Raw genomic sequence first — 26,822 nt, forward strand, 5'->3', positions numbered from 1 at the left:
CAGGCTGCACGGGGAAGGTGAAGACCAGCAACAGCTTTCAGGGCTGCCACCTTCCGTGTGGGACAAGGAGCCGGACGTTTGCCTTTTCGGGAACAGGCTCTGCCGAGGATTAGCACCGTGAGTGATTGCGTCTTTGGGAAAGCAGAGATTCCCAACGCGGTTGTGCCTGTGACTAGGCTGCACGGGGAAGGTGAAGACCAGCAACAGCTTTCAGGGCTGCCACCTTCCGTGTGGGACAAGGAGCCGGACGTTTGCCTTTTCGGGAACAGGCTCTGCTGAGGATGCGCACCGTGAGAGATTGCGTGTTTGGGAAAGCACAGATCCCAATATCTGTTTTTCCTGTGAGTGGGCTGCACGGGGAAGGTGAAGACCAGCAACAGCTTTCAGGGCTGCCGCCTTCCGTGTGGGACAAGGAGCCGGACGTTTGCCTTTTCGGGAACAGGCTCTGCTGCGTTTTACCACCGTGAATGGTTACATCTTTGGGAAAGCAGACATTCCCAGTGCGGTTGTGCCTGTGAATAGGCTGCACGGGGAAGGTGAAGAGCAGCAACAGCTTTCCGGGCTGCCACCTTCCGTGTGGGACAAGGAGCCGGACGTTTGCCTTTTCGGGAACAGGCTCTGCCGAGGATGCGCACCGTGAATGATTGCATCTTTGGGAAAGCAGAGATTCCCAGTGCGGTTGTGCCTGTGAATAGGCTGCAGGGGGAAGGTGAAGACCAGCAACAGCTTTCAGGGCTGCCACCTTCCGTGTGGGACAAGGAGCCGGACGTTTGCCTTTTCGGGAACAGGCTCTGCCGAGGATTAGCACCGTGAATGATTGCATCTTTGAGAAAGCACAGATCCGAATACCTGTTGTGCCTGTGAACAGGCTGCACGGGGAAGGTGAAGACCAGCAACAGCTTGCAGGGCTGCCACCTGCCGTGTGGGACAAGGAGCCGGATGTTTGCCATTTCGGGAACAGGCTCTGCTGAGGATGCGCACCGTGAATGATTGCATCTTTGGGAAAGCAGAGATTCCCATTGCGGTTGTGCCTGTGAATAGGCTGCACGGGGAAGGTGAAGACCAGCAACAGCTTTCAGGGCTGCCACCTGCCGTGTGGGACAAGGAGCCGGACGTTTGCCTTTTCGGGAACAGGCTCTGCCGAGGATTAGCACCGTGAGTGATTGCATCTGTGGGAAAGCAGAGATTCCCATTGCGGTTGTGCCTGTGAATAGGCTGCACGGGGAAGGTGAAGACCAGCAACAGCTTTCAGGGCTGCCACCTGCCGTGTGGGACAAGGAGCCGGACGTTTGCCTTTTCGGGAACAGGCTCTGCCGAGGATGCGCACCGTGAGATGTTTCATCTCTGGGCAAGCACAGATCCCAATGTCAGTTGTGCCTGTGAATAGGCTGCAGGGGGAAGGTGAAGACCAGCAACAGCTTTCAGGGCTGCCACCTGCCGTGTGGGACAAGGAGCCGGAAGTTTGCCTTTTCGGGAACAGGCTCTGCCGAGGATGCGCACCATGAGTGATTGCATCTTTGAGAAAGCAGAGATTCCAGTATCTGTTGTGCCTGTGAATAGGCTGCAGGGGGAAGGTGAAGACCAGCAACAGCTTTCCGGGCTGCCACCTGCCGTGTGGGACAAGGAGCCGGACGTTTGCCTTTTCGGGAACAGGCTCTGCTGAGGTTTAGCACCGTGAATGATTGCATCTTTGAGAAAGCAGAGATTCCAATGTCTGTTGTGCCTGTGAATAGGCTGCAGGGGGAAGGTGAAGACCAGCAACAGCTTTCCGGGCTGCCACCTTCCGTGTGGGACAAGGAGCCGGACGTTTGCCTTTTCGGGAACAGGCTCTGCTGAGGTTTAGCACCGTGAATGGTTACATCTTTTGGAAAGCAGACATTCCCAGTGTGGTTGTGCCTCTGAATAGGCTGCACGGGGAAGGTGAAGACCAGCAACAGCTTTCAGGGCTGCCACCTTCCGTGTGGGAGAAGGAGCCGGACGTTTGCCTTTTCGGGAACAGGCTCTGCCGAGGATGCGCACCGTGAGAGATTGCATGTTTGGGAAAGCACAGATCCCAATGTCTGTTGTGCCTGTGAATAGGCTGCAGGGGGAAGGTGAAGACCAGCAACAGCTTTCAGGGCTGCCACCTGCCGTGTGGGACAAGGAGCCGGACGTTTGCCTTTTCGGGAACAGGCTCTGCTGAGGTTTAGCACCGTCAATCGTTACATCTTTCGGAAAGCAGAGATTCCCAGTGCGGTTGTGCCTGTGACTAGGCTGCAGGGGGAAGGTGAAGACCAGCAACAGCTTTCCGGGCTGCCACCTGCCGTGTGGGACAAGGAGCCGGACGTTTGCCTTTTCGGGAACAGGCTCTGCCGAGGATGCGCACCGTGAGTGATTGCGTCTTTGGGAAAGCAGAGATTCCCAGTGCGGTTGTGCCTGTGAATAGGCTGCAGGGGGAAGGTGAAGACCAGCAACAGCTTTCCGGGCTGCCACCTTCCGTGTGGGACAAGGAGCCGGACGTTTGCCTTTTTGGGAACAGGCTCTGCCGAGGATGCGCACCGTGAGATGTTCCTTCTCTGGGCAAGCAGAGATCCCAAAACCTGTTGTGCCTGTGAATAGGCTGCAGGGGGAAGGTGAAGACCAGCAACAGCTTTCCGGGCTGCCACCTTCCGTGTGGGACAAGGATCCGGACGTTTGCCTTTTCGGGAACAGGCTCTGCCGAGGATGCGCACCGTGAGATGTTCCTTCTCTGGGCAAGCACAGATCCCCAAAACTGTTGTGCCTGTGAATAGGCTGCACGGGGAAGGTGAAGACCAGCAACAGCTTTCAGGGCTGCTACCTTCCGTGTGGGACAAGGAGCCGGACGTTTGCCTTTTCGGGAACAGGCTCTGCTGAGGTTTAGCACCGTGAATGATTGCATCTTTGAGAAAGCACAGATCCGAATACCTGTTGTGCCTGTGAACAGGCTGCACGGGGAAGGTGAAGACCAGCAACAGCTTTCAGGGCTGCCACCTGCCGTGTGGGACAAGGAGCCGGACGTTTGCCTTTTCGGGAACAGGCTCTGCTGAGGATGCGCACCGTGAATGATTGCATCTTTGGGAAAGCAGAGATTCCCAGTGCGGTTGTGCCTGTGAATAGGCTGCACGGGGAAGGTGAAGACCAGCAACAGCTTTCAGGGCTGCCACCTGCCGTGTGGGACAAGGAGCCGGACGTTTGCCTTTTCGGGAACAGGCTCTGCCGAGGATGCGCACCGTGAGATGTTTCTTCTCTGGGCAAGCACAGATCCCAATGTCTGTTGTGCCTGTGAGTAGGCTGCACGGAGAAGGTGAAGACCAGCAACAGCTTTCCGGGCTGCCGCCTTCCGTGTGGGACAAGGAGCCGGACGTTTGCCTTTTCGGGAACAGGCTCTGCTGAGGATTAGCACCGTGAGTGATTGCGTATTTGGGAAAGCAGAGATTCCCAGCGCGGTTGTGCCTGTGAATAGGCTGCACGGGGAAGGTGAAGACCAGCAACAGCTTGCAGGTCTGCCACCTTCCGTGTGGGACAAGGAGCCGGACGTTTGCCTTTTCAGGAACAGGCTCTGCCAAGGATTAACACCGTGAATGATTGCATCTTTGGAAAAGCACAGATTCCCAGTGCGGTTGTGCCTGAGAATAGGCTGCACGGGGAAGGTGAAGACCAGCAACAGCTTTCAGGGCTGCCACCTTCTGTGTGGGACAAGGAGCCGGACGTTTGCCTTTTCGGGAACAGGCTCTGCCGAGGATGCGCACCGTGAGAGATTTCTTCTCTGGGCAAGCACAGATCCCAATGTCTGTTGTGCCTGTGAATAGGCTGCAGGGGGAAGGTGAAGACCAGCAACAGCTTTCAGGGCTGCCACCTTTCGTGTGGGACAAGGAGCCGGACGTTTGCCTTTTCGGGAACAGGCTCTGCCGAGGATTAGCACCGTGAGTGATTGCGTCTTTGGGAAAGCAGAGATTCCCAACGCGGTTGTGCCTGTGACTAGGCTGCAGGGGGAAGGTGAAGACCAGCAACAGCTTTCCGGGCTGCCACCTTCCGTGTGGGACAAGGAGCCGGACGTTTGCCTTTTCGGGAACAGGCTCTGCTGAGGATGCGCACCGTGAGAGATTGCGTGTTTGGGAAAGCAGAGATCCCAATATCTGTTTTTCCTGTGAGTGGGCTGCACGGGGAAGGTGAAGACCAGCAACAGCTTTCAGGGCTGCCGCCTTCCATGTGGGACAAGGAGCCGGACGTTTGCCTTTTCGGGAACAGGCTCTGCTGCGTTTTACCACCGTGAATGGTTACATCTTTGGGAAAGCAGAGATTCCCAGTGCGGTTGTGCCTGTGAATAGGCTGCAGGGGGAAGGTGAAGACCAGCAACAGCTTTCCGGGCTGCCACCTTCCGTGTGGGACAAGGAGCCGAACGTTTGCCTTTTCGGGAACAGGCTCTGCCGAGGATGCGCACCGTGAATGATTGCATCTTTGGGAAAGCAGAGATTCCCAGTGCGGTTGTGCCTGTGAATAGGCTGCACGGGGAAGGTGAAGACCAGCAACAGCTTTCAGGGCTGCCACCTTCCGTGTGGGACAAGGAGCCGGACGTTTGCCTTTTCGGGAACAGGCTCTGCCGAGGATTAGCACCGTGAGTGATTGCATCTGTGGGAAAGCAGAGATTCCCATTGCGGTTGTGCCTGTGAATAGGCTGCACGGGGAAGGTGAAGACCAGCAACAGCTTTCAGGGCTGCCGCCTTCCGTGTGGGACAAGGAGCCGGACGTTTGCCTTTTCGGGAACAGGCTCTGCCGAGGATGCGCACCGTGAATGATTGCATCTTTGGGAAAGCAGAGATTCCCAGTGCGGTTGTGCCTGTGAATAGGCTGCAGGGGGAAGGTGAAGACCAGCAACAGCTTTCAGGGCTGCCACCTTCCGTGTGGGACAAGGAGCCGGACGTTTGCCTTTTCGGGAACAGGCTCTGCCGAGGATTAGCACCGTGAATGATTGCATCTTTGAGAAAGCACAGATCCGAATACCTGTTGTGCCTGTGAACAGGCTGCACGGGGAAGGTGAAGACCAGCAACAGCTTGCAGGGCTGCCACCTGCCGTGTGGGACAAGGAGCCGGATGTTTGCCATTTCGGGAACAGGCTCTGCTGAGGATGCGCACCGTGAATGATTGCATCTTTGGGAAAGCAGAGATTCCCATTGCGGTTGTGCCTGTGAATAGGCTGCACGGGGAAGGTGAAGACCAGCAACAGCTTTCAGGGCTGCCACCTGCCGTGTGGGACAAGGAGCCGGACGTTTGCCTTTTCGGGAACAGGCTCTGCCGAGGATTAGCACCGTGAGTGATTGCATCTGTGGGAAAGCAGAGATTCCCATTGCGGTTGTGCCTGTGAATAGGCTGCACGGGGAAGGTGAAGACCAGCAACAGCTTTCAGGGCTGCCACCTGCCGTGTGGGACAAGGAGCCGGACGTTTGCCTTTTCGGGAACAGGCTCTGCCGAGGATGCGCACCGTGAGATGTTTCATCTCTGGGCAAGCACAGATCCCAATGTCAGTTGTGCCTGTGAATAGGCTGCAGGGGGAAGGTGAAGACCAGCAACAGCTTTCAGGGCTGCCACCTGCCGTGTGGGACAAGGAGCCGGACGTTTGCCTTTTCGGGAACAGGCTCTGCCGAGGATGCGCACCGTGAGTGATTGCATCTTTGAGAAAGCAGAGATTCCAGTATCTGTTGTGCCTGTGAATAGGCTGCAGGGGGAAGGTGAAGACCAGCAACAGCTTTCCGGGCTGCCACCTGCCGTGTGGGACAAGGAGCCGGACGTTTGCCTTTTCGGGAACAGGCTCTGCTGAGGTTTAGCACCGTGAATGATTGCATCTTTGAGAAAGCAGAGATTCCAATGTCTGTTGTGCCTGTGAATAGGCTGCAGGGGGAAGGTGAAGACCAGCAACAGCTTTCCGGGCTGCCACCTTCCGTGTGGGACAAGGAGCCGGACGTTTGCCTTTTCGGGAACAGGCTCTGCTGAGGTTTAGCACCGTGAATGGTTACATCTTTTGGAAAGCAGAGATTCCCAGTGTGGTTGTGCCTGTGAATAGGCTGCACGGGGAAGGTGAAGACCAGCAACAGCTTTCAGGGCTGCCACCTTCCGTGTGGGAGAAGGAGCCGGACGTTTGCCTTTTCGGGAACAGGCTCTGCCGAGGATGCGCACCGTGAGAGATTGCATGTTTGGGAAAGCACAGATCCCAATGTCTGTTGTGCCTGTGAATAGGCTGCAGGGGGAAGGTGAAGACCAGCAACAGCTTTCAGGGCTGCCACCTGCCGTGTGGGACAAGGAGCCGGACGTTTGCCTTTTCGGGAACAGGCTCTGCTGAGGTTTAGCACCGTCAATCGTTACATCTTTCGGAAAGCAGAGATTCCCAGTGCGGTTGTGCCTGTGACTAGGCTGCAGGGGGAAGGTGAAGACCAGCAACAGCTTTCCGGGCTGCCACCTGCCGTGTGGGACAAGGAGCCGGACGTTTGCCTTTTCGGGAACAGGCTCTGCCGAGGATTAGCACCGTGAGTGATTGCGTCTTTGGGAAAGCAGAGATTCCCATTGCGGTTGTGCCTGTGAATAGGCTGCAGGGGGAAGGTGAAGACCAGCAACAGCTTTCAGGGCTGCCACCTGCCGTGTGGGACAAGGAGCCGGACGTTTGCCTTTTCAGGAACAGGCTCTGCCGAGGATGCGCACCGTGAGATGTTTCTTCTCTGGGCAAGCACAGATCCCAATGTCTGTTGTGCCTGTGAATAGGCTGCACGGGGAAGGTGAAGACCAGCAACAGCTTTCAGGGCTGCCACCTTCCGTCTGGGAGAAGGAGCCGGACGTTTGCCTATTCAGGAACAGGCTCTGCCGAGGATGCGCACCGTGAATGATTGCGTCTTTGGGAAAGCAGAGATTCCCAGTGCGGTTGTGCCTGTGAATAGGCTGCACGGGGAAGGTGAAGACCAGCAACAGCTTTCCGGGCTGCCACCTGCCGTGTGGGACAAGGAGCCGGACGTTTGCCTTTTTGGGAACAGGCTCTGCCGAGGATGCGCACCGTGAGATGTTCCTTCTCTGGGCAAGCAGAGATCCCAAAACCTGTTGTGCCTGTGAATAGGCTGCAGGGGGAAGGTGAAGACCAGCAACAGCTTTCCGGGCTGCCACCTTCCGTGTGGGACAAGGATCCGGACGTTTGCCTTTTCGGGAACAGGCTCTGCCGAGGATGCGCACCGTGAGATGTTCCTTCTCTGGGCAAGCACAGATCCCCAAAACTGTTGTGCCTGTGAATAGGCTGCACGGGGAAGGTGAAGACCAGCAACAGCTTTCAGGGCTGCTACCTTCCGTGTGGGACAAGGAGCCGGACGTTTGCCTTTTCGGGAACAGGCTCTGCCGAGGATTAGCACCGTGAATGATTGCATCTTTGAGAAAGCACAGATCCGAATACCTGTTGTGCCTGTGAACAGGCTGCACGGGGAAGGTGAAGACCAGCAACAGCTTTCAGGGCTGCCACCTGCCGTGTGGGACAAGGAGCCGGACGTTTGCCTTTTCGGGAACAGGCTCTGCTGAGGATGCGCACCGTGAATGATTGCATCTTTGGGAAAGCAGAGATTCCCAGTGCGGTTGTGCCTGTGAATAGGCTGCACGGGGAAGGTGAAGACCAGCAACAGCTTTCAGGGCTGCCACCTGCCGTGTGGGACAAGGAGCCGGACGTTTGCCTTTTCGGGAACAGGCTCTGCCGAGGATTAGCACCGTGAGTGATTGCATCTGTGGGAAAGCAGAGATTCCCATTGCGGTTGTGCCTGTGAATAGGCTGCACGGGGAAGTTGAAGACCAGCAACAGCTTTCAGGGCTGCCGCATTCCGTGTGGGACAAGGAGCCGGACGTTTGCCTTTTCGGGAACAGGCTCTGCCGAGGATGCGCACCGTGAGATGTTTCTTCTCTGGGCAAGCACAGATCCCAATGTCTGTTGTGCCTGTGAGTAGGCTGCACGGAGAAGGTGAAGACCAGCAACAGCTTTCCGGGCTGCCGCCTTCCGTGTGGGACAAGGAGCCGGACGTTTGCCTTTTCGGGAACAGGCTCTGCCGAGGATTAGCACCGTGAGTGATTGCGTATTTGGGAAAGCAGAGATTCCCAGCGCGGTTGTGCCTGTGAATAGGCTGCACGGGGAAGGTGAAGACCAGCAACAGCTTGCAGGTCTGCCACCTTCCGTGTGGGACAAGGAGCCGGACGTTTGCCTTTTCAGGAACAGGCTCTGCCAAGGATTAACACCGTGAATGATTGCATCTTTGGAAAAGCACAGATTCCCAGTGCGGTTGTGCCTGAGAATAGGCTGCACGGGGAAGGTGAAGACCAGCAACAGCTTTCAGGGCTGCCACCTTCTGTGTGGGACAAGGAGCCGGACGTTTGCCTTTTCGGGAACAGGCTCTGCCGAGGATGCGCACCGTGAGAGATTTCTTCTCTGGGCAAGCACAGATCCCAATGTCTGTTGTGCCTGTGAATAGGCTGCAGGGGGAAGGTGAAGACCAGCAACAGCTTTCAGGGCTGCCACCTTTCGTGTGGGACAAGGAGCCGGACGTTTGCCTTTTCGGGAACAGGCTCTGCCGAGGATTAGCACCGTGAGTGATTGCGTCTTTGGGAAAGCAGAGATTCCCAACGCGGTTGTGCCTGTGACTAGGCTGCAGGGGGAAGGTGAAGACCAGCAACAGCTTTCCGGGCTGCCACCTTCCGTGTGGGACAAGGAGCCGGACGTTTGCCTTTTCGGGAACAGGCTCTGCTGAGGATGCGCACCGTGAGAGATTGCGTGTTTGGGAAAGCAGAGATCCCAATATCTGTTTTTCCTGTGAGTGGGCTGCACGGGGAAGGTGAAGACCAGCAACAGCTTTCAGGGCTGCCGCCTTCCATGTGGGACAAGGAGCCGGACGTTTGCCTTTTCGGGAACAGGCTCTGCTGCGTTTTACCACCGTGAATGGTTACATCTTTGGGAAAGCAGAGATTCCCAGTGCGGTTGTGCCTGTGAATAGGCTGCAGGGGGAAGGTGAAGACCAGCAACAGCTTTCCGGGCTGCCACCTTCCGTGTGGGACAAGGAGCCGAACGTTTGCCTTTTCGGGAACAGGCTCTGCCGAGGATGCGCACCGTGAATGATTGCATCTTTGGGAAAGCAGAGATTCCCAGTGCGGTTGTGCCTGTGAATAGGCTGCACGGGGAAGGTGAAGACCAGCAACAGCTTTCAGGGCTGCCACCTTCCGTGTGGGACAAGGAGCCGGACGTTTGCCTTTTCGGGAACAGGCTCTGCCGAGGATTAGCACCGTGAGTGATTGCATCTGTGGGAAAGCAGAGATTCCCATTGCGGTTGTGCCTGTGAATAGGCTGCACGGGGAAGGTGAAGACCAGCAACAGCTTTCAGGGCTGCCGCCTTCCGTGTGGGACAAGGAGCCGGACGTTTGCCTTTTCGGGAACAGGCTCTGCCGAGGATGCGCACCGTGAGTGATTGCGTATTTGGGAAAGCAGAGATTCCCAGCGCGGTTGTGCCTGTGAATAGGCTGCACGGAGAAGGTGAAGACCAGCAACAGCTTTCAGGGCTGCCACCTTCCGTGTGGGACAAGGAGCCGGACGTTTGCCTTTTCGGGAACAGGCTCTGCCGAGGATCTGCACCGTGAGAGATTGCATCTGTGGGAAAGCACAGATCCCAATGTCTTTTGTGCCTGTGAATAGGCTGCACGGGGAAGGTGAAGACCAGCAACAGCTTTCCGGGCTGCCACCTTCTGTGTGGGACAAGGAGCCGGACGTTTGCCTTTTCGGGAACAGGCTCTGCCGAGGATGCGCACCGTGAGAGATTTCTTCTCTGGGCAAGCACAGATCCCAATGTCTGTTGTGCCTGTGAATAGGCTGCAGGGGGAAGGTGAAGACCAGCAACAGCTTTCAGGGCTGCTACCTTCCGTGTGGGACAAGGAGCCGGACGTTTGCCTTTTCGGGAACAGGCTCTGCTGAGGTTTAGCACCGTGAATGATTGCATCTTTGAGAAAGCACAGATCCGAATACCTGTTGTGCCTGTGAACAGGCTGCACGGGGAAGGTGAAGACCAGCAACAGCTTTCAGGGCTGCCACCTTCCGTGTGGGACAAGGAGCCGGACGTTTGCCTTTTCGGGAACAGCCTCTGCTGAGGTTTAGCACCGTGAATGATTGCATCTTTGGGAAAGCAGAGATTCCCAGTGCGGTTGTGCCTGTGAATAGGCTGCACGGGGAAGGTGAAGACCAGCAACAGCTTTCCGGGCTGCCACCTGCCGTGTGGGACAAGGAGCCGGACGTTTGCCTTTTCGGGAACAGGCTCTGCCGAGGATTAGCACCGTGAGTGATTGCATCTGTGGGAAAGCAGAGATTCCCATTGCGGTTGTGCCTGTGAATAGGCTGCACGGGGAAGTTGAAGACCAGCAACAGCTTGCAGGGCTGCCGCATTCCGTGTGGGACAAGGAGCCGGACGTTTGCCTTTTCGGGAACAGGCTCTGCCGAGGATGCGCACCGTGAGATGTTTCTTCTCTGGGCAAGCACAGATCCCAATGTCTGTTGTGCCTGTGAGTAGGCTGCACGGAGAAGGTGAAGACCAGCAACAGCTTTCAGGGCTGCCGCCTTCCGTGTGGGACAAGGAGCCGGACGTTTGCCTTTTCGGGAACAGGCTCTGCCGAGGATGCGCACCGTGAGTGATTGCGTCTTTGGGAAAGCAGAGATTCCCAGCGCGGTTGTGCCTGTGAATAGGCTGCACGGGGAAGATGAAGACCAGCAACAGCTTGCAGGGCTGCCACCTTCCGTGTGGGACAAGGAGCCGGACGTTTGCCTTTTCAGGAACAGGCTCTGCCAAGGATTAACACCGTGAATGATTGCATCTTTGGAAAAGCACAGATTCCCAGTGCGGTTGTGCCTGAGAATAGGCTGCACGGGGAAGGTGAAGACCAGCAACAGCTTTCCGGGCTGCCACCTTCCGTGTGGGACAAGGAGCCGGACGTTTGCCTTTTCGGGAACAGGCTCTGCCGAGGATGCGCACCGTGAGAGATTTCTTCTCTGGGCAAGCACAGATCCCAATGTCTGTTGTGCCTGTGAATAGGCTGCAGGGGGAAGGTGAAGACCAGCAACAGCTTTCAGGGCTGCTACCTTCCGTGTGGGACAAGGAGCCGGACGTTTGCCTTTTCGGGAACAGGCTCTGCTGAGGTTTAGCACCGTGAATGATTGCATCTTTGAGAAAGCACAGATCCGAATACCTGTTGTGCCTGTGAACAGGCTGCACGGGGAAGGTGAAGACCAGCAACAGCTTTCAGGGCTGCCACCTTCCGTGTGGGACAAGGAGCCGGACGTTTGCCTTTTCGGGAACAGCCTCTGCTGAGGTTTAGCACCGTGAATGATTGCATCTTTGGGAAAGCAGAGATTCCCAGTGCGGTTGTGCCTGTGAATAGGCTGCACGGGGAAGGTGAAGACCAGCAACAGCTTGCAGGGCTGCCACCTGCCGTGTGGGACAAGGAGCCGGACGTTTGCCTTTTCGGGAACAGGCTCTGCCGAGGATTAGCACCGTGAGTGATTGCATCTGTGGGAAAGCAGAGATTCCCATTGCGGTTGTGCCTGTGAATAGGCTGCACGGGGAAGTTGAAGACCAGCAACAGCTTTCAGGGCTGCCGCATTCCGTGTGGGACAAGGAGCCGGACGTTTGCCTTTTCGGGAACAGGCTCTGCCGAGGATGCGCACCGTGAGATGTTTCTTCTCTGGGCAAGCACAGATCCCAATGTCTGTTGTGCCTGTGAGTAGGCTGCACGGAGAAGGTGAAGACCAGCAACAGCTTTCAGGGCTGCCGCCTTCCGTGTGGGACAAGGAGCCGGACGTTTGCCTTTTCGGGAACAGGCTCTGCCGAGGATGCGCACCGTGAGTGATTGCGTCTTTGGGAAAGCAGAGATTCCCAGCGCGGTTGTGCCTGTGAATAGGCTGCACGGGGAAGATGAAGACCAGCAACAGCTTGCAGGGCTGCCACCTTCCGTGTGGGACAAGGAGCCGGACGTTTGCCTTTTCAGGAACAGGCTCTGCCAAGGATTAACACCGTGAATGATTGCATCTTTGGAAAAGCACAGATTCCCAGTGCGGTTGTGCCTGAGAATAGGCTGCACGGGGAAGGTGAAGACCAGCAACAGCTTGCAGGGCTGCCACCTTCCATGTGGGACAAGGAGCCGGACGTTTGCCTTTTCGGGAACAGGCTCTGCCGAGGATGCGCACCGTGAGAGATTTCTTCTCTGGGCAAGCACAGATCCCAAAACCTGTTGTGCCTGTGAATAGGCTGCAGGGGGAAGGTGAAGACCAGCAACAGCTTTCAGGGCTGCCACCTTCCGTGTGGGACAAGGAGCCGGACGTTTGCCTTTTCGGGAACAGGCTCTGCCGAGGATGCGCACCGTGAGAGATTGCGTCTTTGGGAAAGCAGAGATTCCCAACGCGGTTGTGCCTGTGACTAGGCTGCAGGGGGAAGGTGAAGACCAGCAACAGCTTTCAGGGCTGCCACCTTCCGTGTGGGACAAGGAGCCGGACGTTTGCCTTTTCGGGAACAGGCTCTGCCGAGGATGCGCACCGTGAGAGATTGCGTGTTTGGGAAAGCACAGATCCCAATATCTGTTTTTCCTGTGAGTGGGCTCCACGGGGAAGGTGAAGACCAGCAACAGCTTTCAGGGCTGCCACCTTCCGTGTGGGACAAGGAGCCGGACGTTTGCCTTTTCGGGAACAGGCTCTGCTGCGTTTTACCATCGTGAATGGTTACATCTTTGGGAAAGCAGACATTCCCAGTGCGGTTGTGCCTGTGAATAGGCTGCACGGGGAAGGTGAAGACCAGCAACAGCTTTCCGGGCTGCCACCTTCCATGTGGGACAAGGAGCCGGACGTTTGCCTTTTCGGGAACAGGCTCTGCTGAGGTTTAGCACCGTGAATGATTGCATCTTTGAGAAAGCACAGATCCGAATACCTGTTGTGCCTGTGAACAGGCTGCACGCGGAAGGTGAAGACCAGCAACAGCTTTCCGGGCTGCCACCTGCCGTGTGGGACAAGGAGCCGGACGTTTGCCTTTTCGGGAACAGGCTCTGCCGAGGATGCGCACCGTGAATGATTGCATCTTTGGGAAAGCAGAGATTCCCAGTGCGGTTGTGCCTGTGAATAGGCTGCACGGGGAAGGTGAAGACCAGCAACAGCTTTCAGGGCTGCCACCTGCCGTGTGGGAGAAGGAGCCGGACGTTTGCCTTTTCGGGAACAGGCTCTGCCGAGGATTAGCACCGTGAGTGATTGCATCTGTGGGAAAGCAGAGATTCCCATTGCGGTTGTGCCTGTGAATAGGCTGCACGGGGAAGGTGAAGACCAGCAACAGCTTTCAGGGCTGCCGCCTTCCGTGTGGGACAAGGAGCCGGACGTTTGCCTTTTCGGGAACAGGCTCTGCCGAGGATGCGCACCGTGAGTGATTGCGTATTTGGGAAAGCAGAGATTCCCAGCGCGGTTGTGCCTGTGAATAGGCTGCAGGGGGAAGGTGAAGACCAGCAACAGCTTGCAGGGCTGCCACCTTCCGTGTGGGACAAGGAGCCGGACGTTTGCCTTTTCAGGAACAGGCTCTGCCAAGGATTAGCACCGTGAATGATTGCATCTTTGGAAAAGCAGAGATTCCCAGTGCGGTTGTGCCTGAGAATAGGCTGCACGGGGAAGGTGAAGACCAGCAACAGCTTTCCGGGCTGCCACCTTCCGTGTGGGACAAGGAGCCGGACGTTTGCCTTTTCGGGAACAGGCTCTGCCGAGGATGCGCACCGTGAGAGATTGCATGTTTGGGAAAGCACAGATCCCAATATCTGTTTTTCCTGTGAGTGGGCTGCACGGGGAAGGTGAAGACCAGCAACAGCTTTCAGGGCTGCCACCTGCCGTGTGGGACAAGGAGCCGGACGTTTGCCTTTTCGGGAACAGGCTCTGCCGAGGATGCGCACCGTGAGATGTTTCATCTCTGGGCAAGCACAGATCCCAATGTCAGTTGTGCCTGTGAATAGGCTGCAGGGGAAGGTGAAGACCAGCAACAGCTTTCAGGGCTGCCACCTGCCGTGTGGGACAAGGAGCCGGACGTTTGCCTTTTCGGGAACAGGCTCTGCCGAGGATGCGCACCTTGAGTGATTGCATCTTTGAGAAAGCAGAGATTCCAGTATCTGTTGTGCCTGTGAATAGGCTGCAGGGGGAAGGTGAAGACCAGCAACAGCTTGCAGGGCTGCCACCTTCCGTGTGGGACAAGGAGCCGGACGTTTGCCTTTTCGGGAACAGGCTCTGCCGAGGATTAGCACCGTGAGTGATTGCGTTACTGGGAAAGCAGAGATTCCCAGTGCGGTTGTGCCTGTGAATAGGCTGCAGGGGGAAGGTGAAGACCAGCAACAGCTTTCAGGGCTGCTACCTTCCGTGTGGGACAAGGAGCCGGACGTTTGCCTTTTCGGGAACAGGCTCTGCTGAGGTTTAGCACCGTGAATGATTGCATCTTTGAGAAAGCAGAGATTCCAATGTCTGTTGTGCCTGTGAATAGGCTGCAGGGGGAAGGTGAAGACCAGCAACAGCTTTCAGGGCTGCCACCTTCCGTGTGGGACAAGGAGCCGGACGTTTGCCTTTACGGGAACAGGCTCTGCTGAGGTTTAGCACCGTGAATGGTTACATCTTTCGGAAAGCAGAGATTCCCAGTGCGGTTGTGCCTGTGAATAGGCTGCACGGGGAAGGTGAAGACCAGCAACAGCTTTCCGGGCTGCCACCTGCCGTGTGGGACAAGGAGCCGGACGTTTGCCTTTTCGGGAACAGACTCTGCCGAGGATTAGCACCGTGAGTGATTGCGTCTTTGGGAAAGCAGTGATTCCCAACGTGGTTGTGCCTGTGAATAGGCTGCACGGGGAAGGTGAAGACCAGCAACAGCTTTCTGGGCTGCCACCTTCCGTGTGGGACAAGGAGCCGGACGTTTGCCTTTTCGGGAACAGGCTCTGCCGAGGATGCGCACCGTGAGAGATTGCGTGTTTGGGAAAGCACAGATCCCAATATCTGTTTTTCCTGTGAGTGGGCTCCACGGGGAAGGTGAAGACCAGCAACAGCTTTCAGGGCTGCCGCCTTCCGTGTGGGACAAGGAGCCGGACGTTTGCCTTTTCGGGAACAGGCTCTGCTGAGGTTTAGCACCGTGAGAGATTGCGTCTTTGGGAAAGCAGAGATTCCCAGTGCGGTTGTGCCTGTGAATAGGCTGCAGGGGGAAGGTGAAGACCAGCAACAGCTTTCCGGGCTGCCACCTTCCGTGTGGGACAAGGAGCCGGACGTTTGCCTTTTCGGGAACAGGCTCTGCCGAGGATGCGCACCGTGAGATGTTTCTTCTCTGGGCAAGCACAGATCCCAATGTCTGTTGTGCCTGTGAATAGGCTGCACGGGGAAGGTGAAGACCAGCAACAGCTTGCAGGGCTGCCACCTTCCGTGTGGGATGAGCCGGACGTTTGCCTTTTCGGGAACAGGCTCTGCTGAGGTTTAGCACCGTGAATGATTGCATCTTTGGGAAAGCAGAGATCCCAATATCTGTTGTGCCTGTGAGTAGGCTGCACGGGGAAGGTGAAGACCAGCAACAGCTTTCCCGGCTGCCACCTGCCGTGTGAGATAAGGAGCCGGACGTTTGCCTTTTCGGGAACAGGCTCTGCCGAGGATGCGCACCTTGAGTGATTGCATCTGTGGGAAAGCAGAGATTCCCAGTGCGGTTGTGCCTGTGAATAGGCTGCACGGGGAAGGTGAAGACCAGCAACAGCTTTCAGGTCTGCCACCTTCCGTGTGGGACAAGGAGCCGGACGTTTGCCTTTTCGGGAACAGGCTCTGCCGAGGATTAGCACCATGAGATATTACTTCTCTGGGCAAGCACAGATCCCAATGTCTGTTGTGCCTGTGAATAGGATGCACGGGGAAGGTGAAGACCAGCAACAGCTTTCAGGACTGCCACCTTCCGTGTGGGACAAGGAGCCGGACGTTTGCCTTTTCGGGAACAGGCTCTGCCGAGGATGCGCACCGTGAGTGATTGCATCTGTGGGAAAGCAGAGATTCCCAGTGCGGTTGTGCCTGTGAATAGGCTGCAGGGGGAAGGTGAAGACCAGCAACAGCTTTCAGGGCTGCCACCTGCCGTGTGGGACAAGGAGCCGGACGTTTGCCTTTTCGGGAACAGGCTCTGCTGAGGTTTAGCACCGTGAATGATTGCATCTTTGGGAAAGAAGAGATTCCCAGTGTGGTTGTGCCTGTGAATAGGCTGCACGGGGAAGGTGAAGACCAGCAACAGCTTTCAGGGCTGCCACCTGCCGTGTGGGACAAGGAGCCGGACGTTTGCCTATTCAGGAACAGGCTCTGCTGAGGTTTAGCACCGTGAATGATTGCATCTTTGGGAAAGCAGAGATCCCAATACCTGTTGTGCCTGTGAGTAGGCTGCACGGGAAGGTGAAGACCAGCAACAGCTTTCAGGGCTGCCGCCTTCCGTGTGGGACAAGGAGCCGGACGTTTGCCTTTTCGGGAACAGGCTCTGCCGAGGATGCGCACCGTGAGTGATTGCGCCTTTGGGAAAGCACAGATTCCCAGTGAGGTTTTGCCTGTGAATAGGCTGCACGGGGAAGGTGAAGACCAGCAACAGCTTTCAGGGCTGCCACCTTCCGTGTGGGAGAAGGAGCCGGACGTTTGCCATTTCGGGAACAGGCTCTGCCGAGGATGCGCACCGTGAGTGATTGCGTCTTTGGGAAAGCAGAGATTCCCAGTGCGGTTGTGCCTGTGAATAGGCTGCACGGGGAAGGTGAAGACCAGCAACAGCTTGCAGGGCTGCCGCCTTCCGTGTGGGACAAGGAGCCGGACGTTTGCCTTTTCGGGAACAGGCTCTGCCGAGGATGCGCACCGTGAGATGTTTCTTCTCTGAGCAAGCACAGATCCCAATGTCTGTTGTGCCTGTGAGTAGGCTGCACGGGGAAGGTGAAGACCAGCAACAGCTTTCAGGGCTGCCACCTACCGTCTGGGACAAGGAGCCGGACATTTGCCTTTTCGGGAACAGGCTCTGCCGAGGATGCGCACCGTGAGATGTTTCTTCTCTGGGCAAGCACAGATCCGAATACCTGTTGTGCCTGTGAATAGGCTGCACGGGGAAGGTGAAGACCAGCAACAGCTTTCAGGGCTGCCACCTTCCGTGTGGGACAAGGAGCCGGACGTTTGCCTTTACGGGAACAGGCTCTGCTGAGGTTTAGCACCGTGAATGGTTACATCTTTCGGAAAGCAGAGATTCCCAGTGCGGTTGTGCCTGTGACTAGGCTGCCCGGGGAAGGTGAAGACCAGCAACAGCTTTCCGGGCTGCCACCTGCCGTGTGGGACAAGGAGCCGGACGTTTGCCTTTTCGGGAACAGGCTCTGCCGAGGATTAGCACCGTGAGTGATTGCGTCTTTGGGAACGCAGTGATTCCCAGTGCGGTTGTGCCTGTGAATAGGCTGCAGGGGGAAGGTGAAGACCAGCAACAGCTTTCCGGGCTGCCACCTTCCGTGTGGGACAAGGAGCCGGACGTTTGCCTTTTCGGGAACAGGCTCTGCCGAGGATGCGCACCGTGAGAGATTGCGTGTTTGGGAAAGCACAGATCCCAATATCTGTTTTTCCTGTGAGTGGGCTCCACGGGGAAGGTGAAGACCAGCAACAGCTTTCAGGGCTGCCGCCTTCCGTGTGGGACAAGGAGCCGGACGTTTGCCTTTTCGGGAACAGGCTCTGCTGAGGTTTAGCACCGTGAGAGATTGCGTCTTTGGGAAAGCAGAGATTCCCAGTGCGGTTGTGCCTGTGAATAGGCTGCACGGGGAAGGTGAAGACCAGCAACAGCTTTCCGGGCTGCCACCTTCCGTGTGGGACAAGGAGCCGGACGTTTGCTTTTTCGGGAACAGGCTCTGCCGAGGATGCGCACCGTGAGATGTTCCTTCTCTGCGCAAGCACAGATCCCCAAACCTGTTGTGCCTGTGAATAGGCTGCAGGGGGAAGGTGAAGACCAGCAACAGCTTTCCGGGCTGCCACCTGCCGTGTGGGACAAGGAGCCGGACGTTTGCCTTTTCGGGAACAGGCTCTGCCGAGGATGCGCACCGTGAGTGATTGCATCTGTGGGAAAGCAGAGATTCCCAGTGCGGTTGTGCCTGTGAATAGGCTGCAGGGGGAAGGTGAAGACCAGCAACAGCTTTCAGGGCTGCCACCTGCCGTGTGGGACAAGGAGCCGGACGTTTGCCTTTTCGGGAACAGGCTCTGCTGAGGTTTAGCACCGTAAATCGTTACATCTTTCGGAAAGCAGAGATTCCCAGTGTGGTTGTGCCTGTGAATAGGCTGCAGGGGGAAGGTGAAGACCAGCAACAGCTTGCAGGGCTGCCGCCTTCCGTGTGGGACAAGGAGCCGGACGTTTGCCTTTTCGGGAAGAGGCTCTGCCGAGGATGCGCACCGTGAGATGTTTCTTCTCTGGGCAAGCACAGATCCCAATGTCTGTTGTGCCTGTGAATAGGCTGCAGGGGGAAGGTGAAGACCAGCAACAGCTTTCAGGGCTGCCACCTTCCGTCTGGGAGAAGGAGCCGGACGTTTGCCTTTTCGGGAACAGGCCCTGCCGAGGATGCGCACCGTGAATGATTGCATCTGTGGGAAAACAGAGTTTCCCAGTGCGGTTGTGCCTGTGACTAGGCTGCAGGGGGAAGGTGAAGACCAGCAACAGCTTTCAGGGCTGCCACCTTCCGTGTGGGACAAGGAGCCGGACGTTTGCCTTTTCGGGAACAGGCTCTGCTGAGGTTTAGCACCGTGAATGATTGCATCTTTTGGAAAGCAGAGATCCCAATATCTGTTTTGCCTGTGAATAGGCTGCAGGGGGAAGGTGAAGACCAGCAACAGCTTTCAGGGCTGCCACCTGCCGTGTGGGACAAGGAGCCGGACGTTTGCCTTTTCGGGAACAGGCTCTGCCGAGGATGCGCACCGTGAATGAGTGCATCTGTGGGAAAGCAGAGATTCCCAGTGCGGTTGTGCCTGTGAATAGGCTGCACGGGGAAGGTGAAGACCAGCAACAGCTTTCCGGGCTGCCACCTTCCGTGTGGGACAAGGAGCCGGACGTTTGCCTTTTCGGGAACAGGCTCTGCTGAGGTTTAGCACCGTGAATGATTGCATCTTTGAGAAAGCAGAGATTCCAATATCTGTTGTGCCTGTGAATAGGCTGCAGGGGGAAGGTGAAGACCAGCAACAGCTTTCAGGGCTGCCACCTTCCGTGTGGGACAAGGAGCCGGACGTTTGCCTTTTCGGAACAGGCTCTGCTGAGGTTTAGCGCCGTGAATGATTGCATCTTTTGGAAAGCAGAGATCCCAATATCTGTTTTGCCTGTGAATAGCCTGCAGGGGGAAGGTGAAGACCAGCAACAGCTTTCAGGGCTGCCACCTGCCGTGTGGGACAAGGAGCCGGACGTTTGCCTTTTCGGGAACAGGCTCTGCCGAGGATGCGCACCGTGAGTGATTGCATCTGTGGGAAAGCAGAGATTCCCAACGCGGTTGTGCCTGTGACTAGGCTGCAGGGGGAAGGTGAAGACCAGCAACAGCTTTCAGGGCTGCCACCTTCCGTGTGGGACAAGGAGCCGGACGTTTGCCTTTTCGGGAACAGGCTCTGCTGAGGTTTAGCATCGTGAGTGATTGCGTATTTGGGAAAGCAGAGATTCCCAGTGCGGTTGTGCCTGTGAGTAGGCTGCACGGGGAAGGTGAAGACCAGCAAAAGCTTTCCGGGCTGCCACCTTCGGTGTGGGACAAGAGCCGAACGTTCGCCTTTTCGGGAACAGGCTCTGCCGAGGATGCGCACCGTGAATGATTGCATCTTTGGGAAAGCAGAGATTCACAGTGCGGTTGTGCCTGTAAATAGGCTGCACGGGGAAGGTGAAGACCAGCAACAGCTTTCAGGGCTGACGCCTTCCGTATGGGACAAGGAGCCGGACGTTTGCCTTTTCGGGAACAGGCTCTGCTGAGGTTTAGCACCGTGAATCATTGCATCTTTGGGAAAGCAGAGATCCCAATATCTGTTGTGCCTGTGAGTAGGCTGCACGGGGAAGGTGAAGACCAGCAACAGCTTTCAGGGCTGCCGCCTTCCGTGTGGGACAAGGAGCCGGACGTTTGCCTTTTCGGGAACAGGCTCTGCTGATGTTTAGCACCGTGAATGATTGCATCTTTGAGAAAGCAGAGATTCCAATGTCTGTTGTGCCTGTGAATAGGCTGCACGGGGAAGGTGAAGACCAGCAACAGCTTTCAGGGCTGCCAACTTCCGTGTGGGACAAGGAGCCGGACGTTTGCCTTTTCGGGAACAGGCTCTGCCGAGGATGCGCACCGTGAGATGTTTCATCTCTGGGCAAGCACAGATCCCAATGTCAGTTGTGCCTGTGAATAGGCTGCAGGGGAAAGTTGAAGACCAGCAACAGCTTTCAGGGCTGCCACCTGCCGTGTGGGACAAGGAGCCGGACGTTTGCCTTTACGGGAACAGGCTCTGCTGAGGTTTAGCACCGTGAATGGTTACATCTTTCGGAAAGCAGAGATTCCCAGTGCGGTTGTGCCTGTGAATAGGCTGCAGGGGGAAGGTGAAGACCAGCAACAGCTTTCCGGGCTGCCACCTGCCGTGTGGGACAAGGAGCCGGACGTTTGCCTTTTCGGGAACAGGCTCTGCCGAGGATTAGCACCGTGAGTGATTGCGTCTTTGGGAAAGCAGTGATTCCCAACGCGGTTGTGCCTGTGAATAGGCTGCAGGGGGAAGGTGAAGACCAGCAACAGCTTTCCGGGCTGCCACCTTCCGTGTGGGACAAGGAGCCGGACGTTTGCCTTTTCGGGAACAGGCTCTGCCGAGGATGCGCACCGTGAGAGATTGCGTGTTTGGGAAAGCACAGATCCCAATATCTGTTTTTCCTGTGAGTGGGCTCCACGGGGAAGGTGAAGACCAGCAACAGCTTTCAGGGCTGCCGCCTTCCGTGTGGGACAAGGAGCCGGACGTTTGCCTTTTCGGGAACAGGCTCTGCCGAGGATGCGCACCGTGAGATGTTTCTTCTCTGGGCAAGCACAGATCCCAATGTCTGTTGTGCCTGTGAATAGGCTGCACGGGGAAGGTGAAGACCAGCAACAGCTTTCAGGGCTGCCACCTTCCATGTGGGATGAGCCGGACGTTTGCCTTTTCGGGAACAGGCTCTGCTGAGGTTTAGCACCGTGAATGATTGCATCTTTGGGAAAGCAGAGATCCCAATATCTGTTGTGCCTGTGAGTAGGCTGCACGGGGAAGGTGAAGACCAGCAACAGCTTTCCGGGCTGCCACCTTCCGTGTGGGACAAGGAGCCGGACGTTTGCCTTTTCGGGAACAGGCTCTGCCGAGGATCTGCACCGTGAGAGATTGCATCTGTGGGAAAGCACAGATCCCAATGTCTGTTGTGCCTGTGACTAGGCTGCAGGGGGAAGGTGAAGACCAGCAACAGCTTTCAGGGCTGCCACCTTCCGTGTGGGACAAGGAGCCGGACGTTTGCCTTTTCAGGAACAGGCTCTGCCGATGATGCGCACCGTGAGATGTTTCTTCTCTGGGCAAGCACAGATCCCAATGTCTGTTGTGCCTGTGAATAGGCTGCACGGGGAAGGTGAAGACCAGCAACAGCTTTCCGGGCTGCCACCTTCCGTGTGGGACAATGAGCCGGACGTTTGCCTTTTCGGGAACAGGCTCTGCTGAGGTTTAGCACCGTGAATGATTGCATCTTTGGGCAAGCAGAGATCCCAATATCCGTTGTGCCTCTGAATAGGCTGCACAGGAAGGTGAAGACCAGCAACAGCTTTCAGGGCTGCCGCCTTCCGTGTGGGACAAGGAGCCAGACGTTTGCCTTTTCGGGAACAGGCTCTGCCGAGGATGCGCACCGTGAGTGATTGCGTCTTTGGGAAAGCAGACATTCCCAGTGCGGTTGTGCCTGTGAATAGGCTGCACGGGGAAGGTGAAGACCAGCAACAGCTTTCAGGGCTGCCACCTGCCGTGTGGGACAAGGAGCCGGACGTTTGCCTTTTCGGGAACAGGCTCTGCTGCGTTTTACCACCGTGAATGGTTACATCTTTCGGAAAGCAGAGATTCCCAGTGCGGTTGTGCCTGTGAATAGGCTGCACGGGGAAGGTGAAGACCAGCAACAGCTTTCCGGCCTGCCACCTTCCGTGTGGGACAAGGAGCCGGACATTTGCCTTTTCGGGAACAGGCTCTGCTGAGGTTTAGCACCGTGAATGATTGCATCTTTGAGAAAGCACAGATCCGAATACCTGTTGTGCCTGTGAACAGGCTGCACGGGGAAGGTGAAGACCAGCAACAGCTTTCAGGGCTGCCACCTTCCGTGTGGGACAAGGAGCCGGACGTTTGCCTTTTCGGGAACAGGCTCTGCTGAGGTTTATCACCGTGAATGATTGCATCTTTGGGAAAGCAGAGATTCCCAGTGCGGTTGTGCCTGTGAGTAGGCTGCACGGGGAAGGTGAAGACCAGCAAAAGCTTTCAGGGCTGCCACCTTCCGTGTGGGACAAGGAGCCGGACGTTTGCCTTTTCGGGAACAGGCTCTGCCGAGGATGCGCACCGTGAGTGATTGCATCTGTGGGAAAGCAGAGATTCCCAGTGCGGTTGTGCCTGTGAATAGGCTGCACGGGGAAGGTGAAGACCAGCAACAGCTTTCAGGGCTGCCACCTGCCGTGTGGGACAAGGAGCCGGACGTTTGCCTTTTCGGGAACAGGCTCTGCCGAGGATGCGCACCGTGAGTGATTGCATCTGTGGGAAAGCAGAGATTCCCAACGCGGTTGTGCCTGTGACTAGGCTGCAGGGGGAAGGTGAAGACCAGCAACATCTTTCCGGGCTGCCACCTGCCGTGTGGGACAAGGAGCCGGACGTTTGCCTTTTCGGGAACAGGCTCTGGCGAGGATGCGCACCGTGAGAGATTGCGTGTTGGGGAAAGCACAGATCCCAATATCTGTTTTTCCTCTGAGTGGGCTCCACGGGGAAGGTGAAGACCAGCAACAGCTTTCAGGGCTTCCGCCTTCCGTGTGGGACAAGGAGCCGGACGTTTGCCTTTTCGGGAACAGGCTCTGCCGAGGATTAGCACCGTGAGATGTTTCTTCTCTGGGCAAGCACAGATCCCAATGTCTGTTGTGCCTGTGAATAGGCTGCAGGGGGAAGGTGAAGACCAGCAACAGCTTCCCTGGCTGCCACCTTCCGTGTGGGACAAGGAGCCGGACGTTTGCCTTTTCGGGAACAGGCTCTGCCGAGGATGCGCACCTTGAGTGATTGCATCTGTGGGAAAGCAGAGATTCCCAGTGCGGTTGTGCCTGTGAATAGGCTGCACGGGGAAGGTGAAGACCAGCAACAGCTTTCAGGGCTGCCACCTGCCGTGTGGGACAAGGAGCCGGACGTTTGCCTTTTCGGGAACAGGCTCTGCCGAGGATCTGCACCGTGAGAGATTGCATCTGTGGGAAAGCACAGATCCCAATGTCTGTTGTGCCTGTGAATAGGCTGCAGGGGGAAGGTGAAGACCAGCAACAGCTTTCAGGGCTGCCACCTTCCGTCTGGGACAAGGAGCCGGACGTTTGCCTTTTCGGGAACAGGCTCTGCCGAGGATGCGCACCGTGAATGAGTGCATCTGTGGGAAAGCAGAGATTCCCAGTGCGGTTGTGCCTGTGAATAGGCTGCACGGGGAAGGTGAAGACCAGCAACAGCTTGCAGGGCTGCCACCTGCCGTGTGGGACAAGGAGCCGGACGTTTGCCTTTTCGGGAACAGGCTCTGCTGAGGTTTAGCACCGTGAATGATTGCATCTTTGAGAAAGCACAGATCCGAATACCTGTTGTGCCTGTGAACAGGCTGCACGGGGAAGGTGAAGACCAGCAACAGCTTTCAGGGCTGCCACCTGCCGTGTGGGACAAGGAGCCGGACGTTTGTCTTTTCGGGAACAGGCTCTGCTGCGTTTTACCACCGTGAATGGTTACATCTTTGGGAAAGCAGACATTCCCAGTGCGGTTGTGCCTGTGAATAGGCTGCACGGGGAAGGTGAAGACCAGCAACATCTTTCCGGGCTGCCACCTTCCGTGTGGGACAAGGAGCCGGACGTTTGCCTTTTCGGGAACAGGCTCTGCCGAGGATGCGCACCGTGAGATGTATCTTCTCTGGGCAAGCACAGATCCCACTGTCTGTTGTGCCTGTGAGTAGGCTGCACGGGGAAGGTGAAGACCAGCAACAGCTTTCAGGGCTGCCACCTTCCGTGTGGGACAAGGAGCCGGACGTTTGCCTTTTCGGGAACAGGCTCTGCTGAGGTTTAGCGCCGTGAATGATTGCATCTTTTGGAAAGCAGAGATCCCAATATCTGTTTTGCCTGTGAATAGCCTGCAGGGGGAAGGTGAAGACCAGCAACAGCTTTCAGGGCTGCCACCTGCCGTGTGGGACAAGGAGCCGGACGTTTGCCTTTTCGGGAACAGGCTCTGCCGAGGATGCGCACCGTGAGTGATTGCATCTGTGGGAAAGCAGAGATTCCCAGTGCGGTTGTGCCTGTGACTAGGCTGCAGGGGGAAGGTGAAGACCAGCAACAGCTTTCAGGGCTGCCACCTTCCGTGTGGGACAAGGAGCCGGACGTTTGCCTTTTCGGGAACAGGATCTGCTGAGGTTTAGCATCGTGAGTGATTGCGTATTTGGGAAAGCAGAGATTCCCAGTGCGGTTGTGCCTGTGAGTAGGCTGCACGGGGAAGGTGAAGACCAGCAAAAGCTTTCCGGGCTGCCACCTTCGGTGTGGGACAAGGAGCCGAACGTTCGCCTTTTCGGGAACAGGCTCTGTCGAGGATGCGCTCCGTGAATGATTGCATCTTTGGGAAAGCAGAGATTCACAGTGCGGTTGTGCCTGTAAATAGGCTGCACTGGGAAGGTGAAGACCAGCAACAGCTTTCAGGGCTGACGCCTTCCGTGTGGGACAAGGAGCCGGACGTTTGCCTTTTCGGGAACAAGCTCTGCTGATGTTTAGCACCGTGAATGATTGCATCTTTGAGAAAGCAGAGATTCCAATGTCTGTTGTGCCTGTGACTAGGCTGCCCGGGGAAGGTGAAGACCAGCAACAGCTTTCAGGGCTGCCACCTTCCGTGTGGGACAAGGAGCCGGACGTTTGCCTTTTCGGGAACAGGCTCTGCCGAGGATGCGCACCGTGAGATGTTTCATCTCTGGGCAAGCACAGATCCCAATGTCAGTTGTGCCTGTGAATAGGCTGCAGGGGAAAGTTGAAGACCAGCAACAGCTTTCAGGGCTGCCACCTGCCGTGTGGGACAAGGAGCCGGACGTTTGCCTTTACGGGAACAGGCTCTGCTGAGGTTTAGCACCGTGAATGGTTACATCTTTCGGAAAGCAGAGATTCCCAGTGCGGTTGTGCCTGTGAATAGGCTGCAGGGGGAAGGTGAAGACCAGCAACAGCTTTCCGGGCTGCCACCTGCCGTGTGGGACAAGGAGCCGGACGTTTGCCTTTTCGGGAACAGGCTCTGCCGAGGATTAGCACCGTGAGTGATTGCGTCTTTGGGAAAGCAGTGATTCCCAACGCGGTTGTGCCTGTGAATAGGCTGCAGGGGGAAGGTGAAGACCAGCAACAGCTTTCCGGGCTGCCACCTTCCGTGTGGGACAAGGAGCCGGACGTTTGCCTTTTCGGGAACAGGCTCTGCCGAGGATGCGCACCGTGAGAGATTGCGTGGTTGGGAAAGCACAGATCCCAATATCTGTTTTTCCTGTGAGTGGGCTCCACGGGGAAGGTGAAGACCAGCAACAGCTTTCAGGGCTGCCGCCTTCCGTGTGGGACAAGGAGCCGGACGTTTGCCTTTTCGGGAACAGGCTCTGCCGAGGATGCGCACCGTGAGATGTTTCTTCTCTGGGCAAGCACAGATCCCAATGTCTGTTGTGCCTGTGAATAGGCTGCAGGGGGAAGGTGAAGACCAGCAACAGCTTTCAGGGCTGCCACCTTCCATGTGGGATGAGCCGGACGTTTGCCTTTTCGGGAACAGGCTCTGCTGAGGTTTAGCACCGTGAATGATTGCATCTTTGGGAAAGCAGAGATCCCAATATCTGTTGTGCCTGTGAGTAGGCTGCACGGGGAAGGTGAAGACCAGCAACAGCTTTCCGGGCTGCCACCTTCCGTGTGGGACAAGGAGCCGGACGTTTGCCTTTTCGGGAACAGGCTCTGCCGAGGATCTGCACCGTGAGAGATTGCATCTGTGGGAAAGCACAGATCCCAATGTCTGTTGTGCCTGTGAATAGGCTGCAGGGGGAAGGTGAAGACCAGCAACAGCTTTCAGGGCTGCCACCTTCCGTGTGGGACAAGGAGCCGGACGTTTGCCTTTTCAGGAACAGGCTCTGCCGATGATGCGCACCGTGAGATGTTTCTTCTCTGGGCAAGCACAGATCCCAATGTCTGTTTTGCCTGTGAGTAGGCTGCACGGGGAAGGTGAAGACCAGCAACAGCTTTCCGGGCTGCCACCTTCCGTGTGGGACAAGGAGCCGGACGTTTGCCTTTTCGGGAACAGGCTCTGCTGAGGTTTAGCACCGTGAATGATTGCATCTTTGGGCAAGCAGAGATCCCAATATCCGTTGTGCCTCTGAATAGGCTGCACGGGAAGGTGAAGACCAGCAACAGCTTTCAGGGCTGCCGCCTTCCGTGTGGGACAAGGAGCCAGACGTTTGCCTTTTCGGGAACAGGCTCTGCCGAGGATGCGCACCGTGAGTGATTGCGTCTTTGGGGAAGCAGACATTCCCAGTGCGGTTGTGCCTGTGAATAGGCTGCACGGGGAAGGTGAA

This window comes from Haliaeetus albicilla, chromosome 26 (genome assembly GCF_947461875.1).
Source record: "Haliaeetus albicilla chromosome 26, bHalAlb1.1, whole genome shotgun sequence".
NCBI lineage: Eukaryota > Metazoa > Chordata > Aves > Accipitriformes > Accipitridae > Haliaeetus > Haliaeetus albicilla.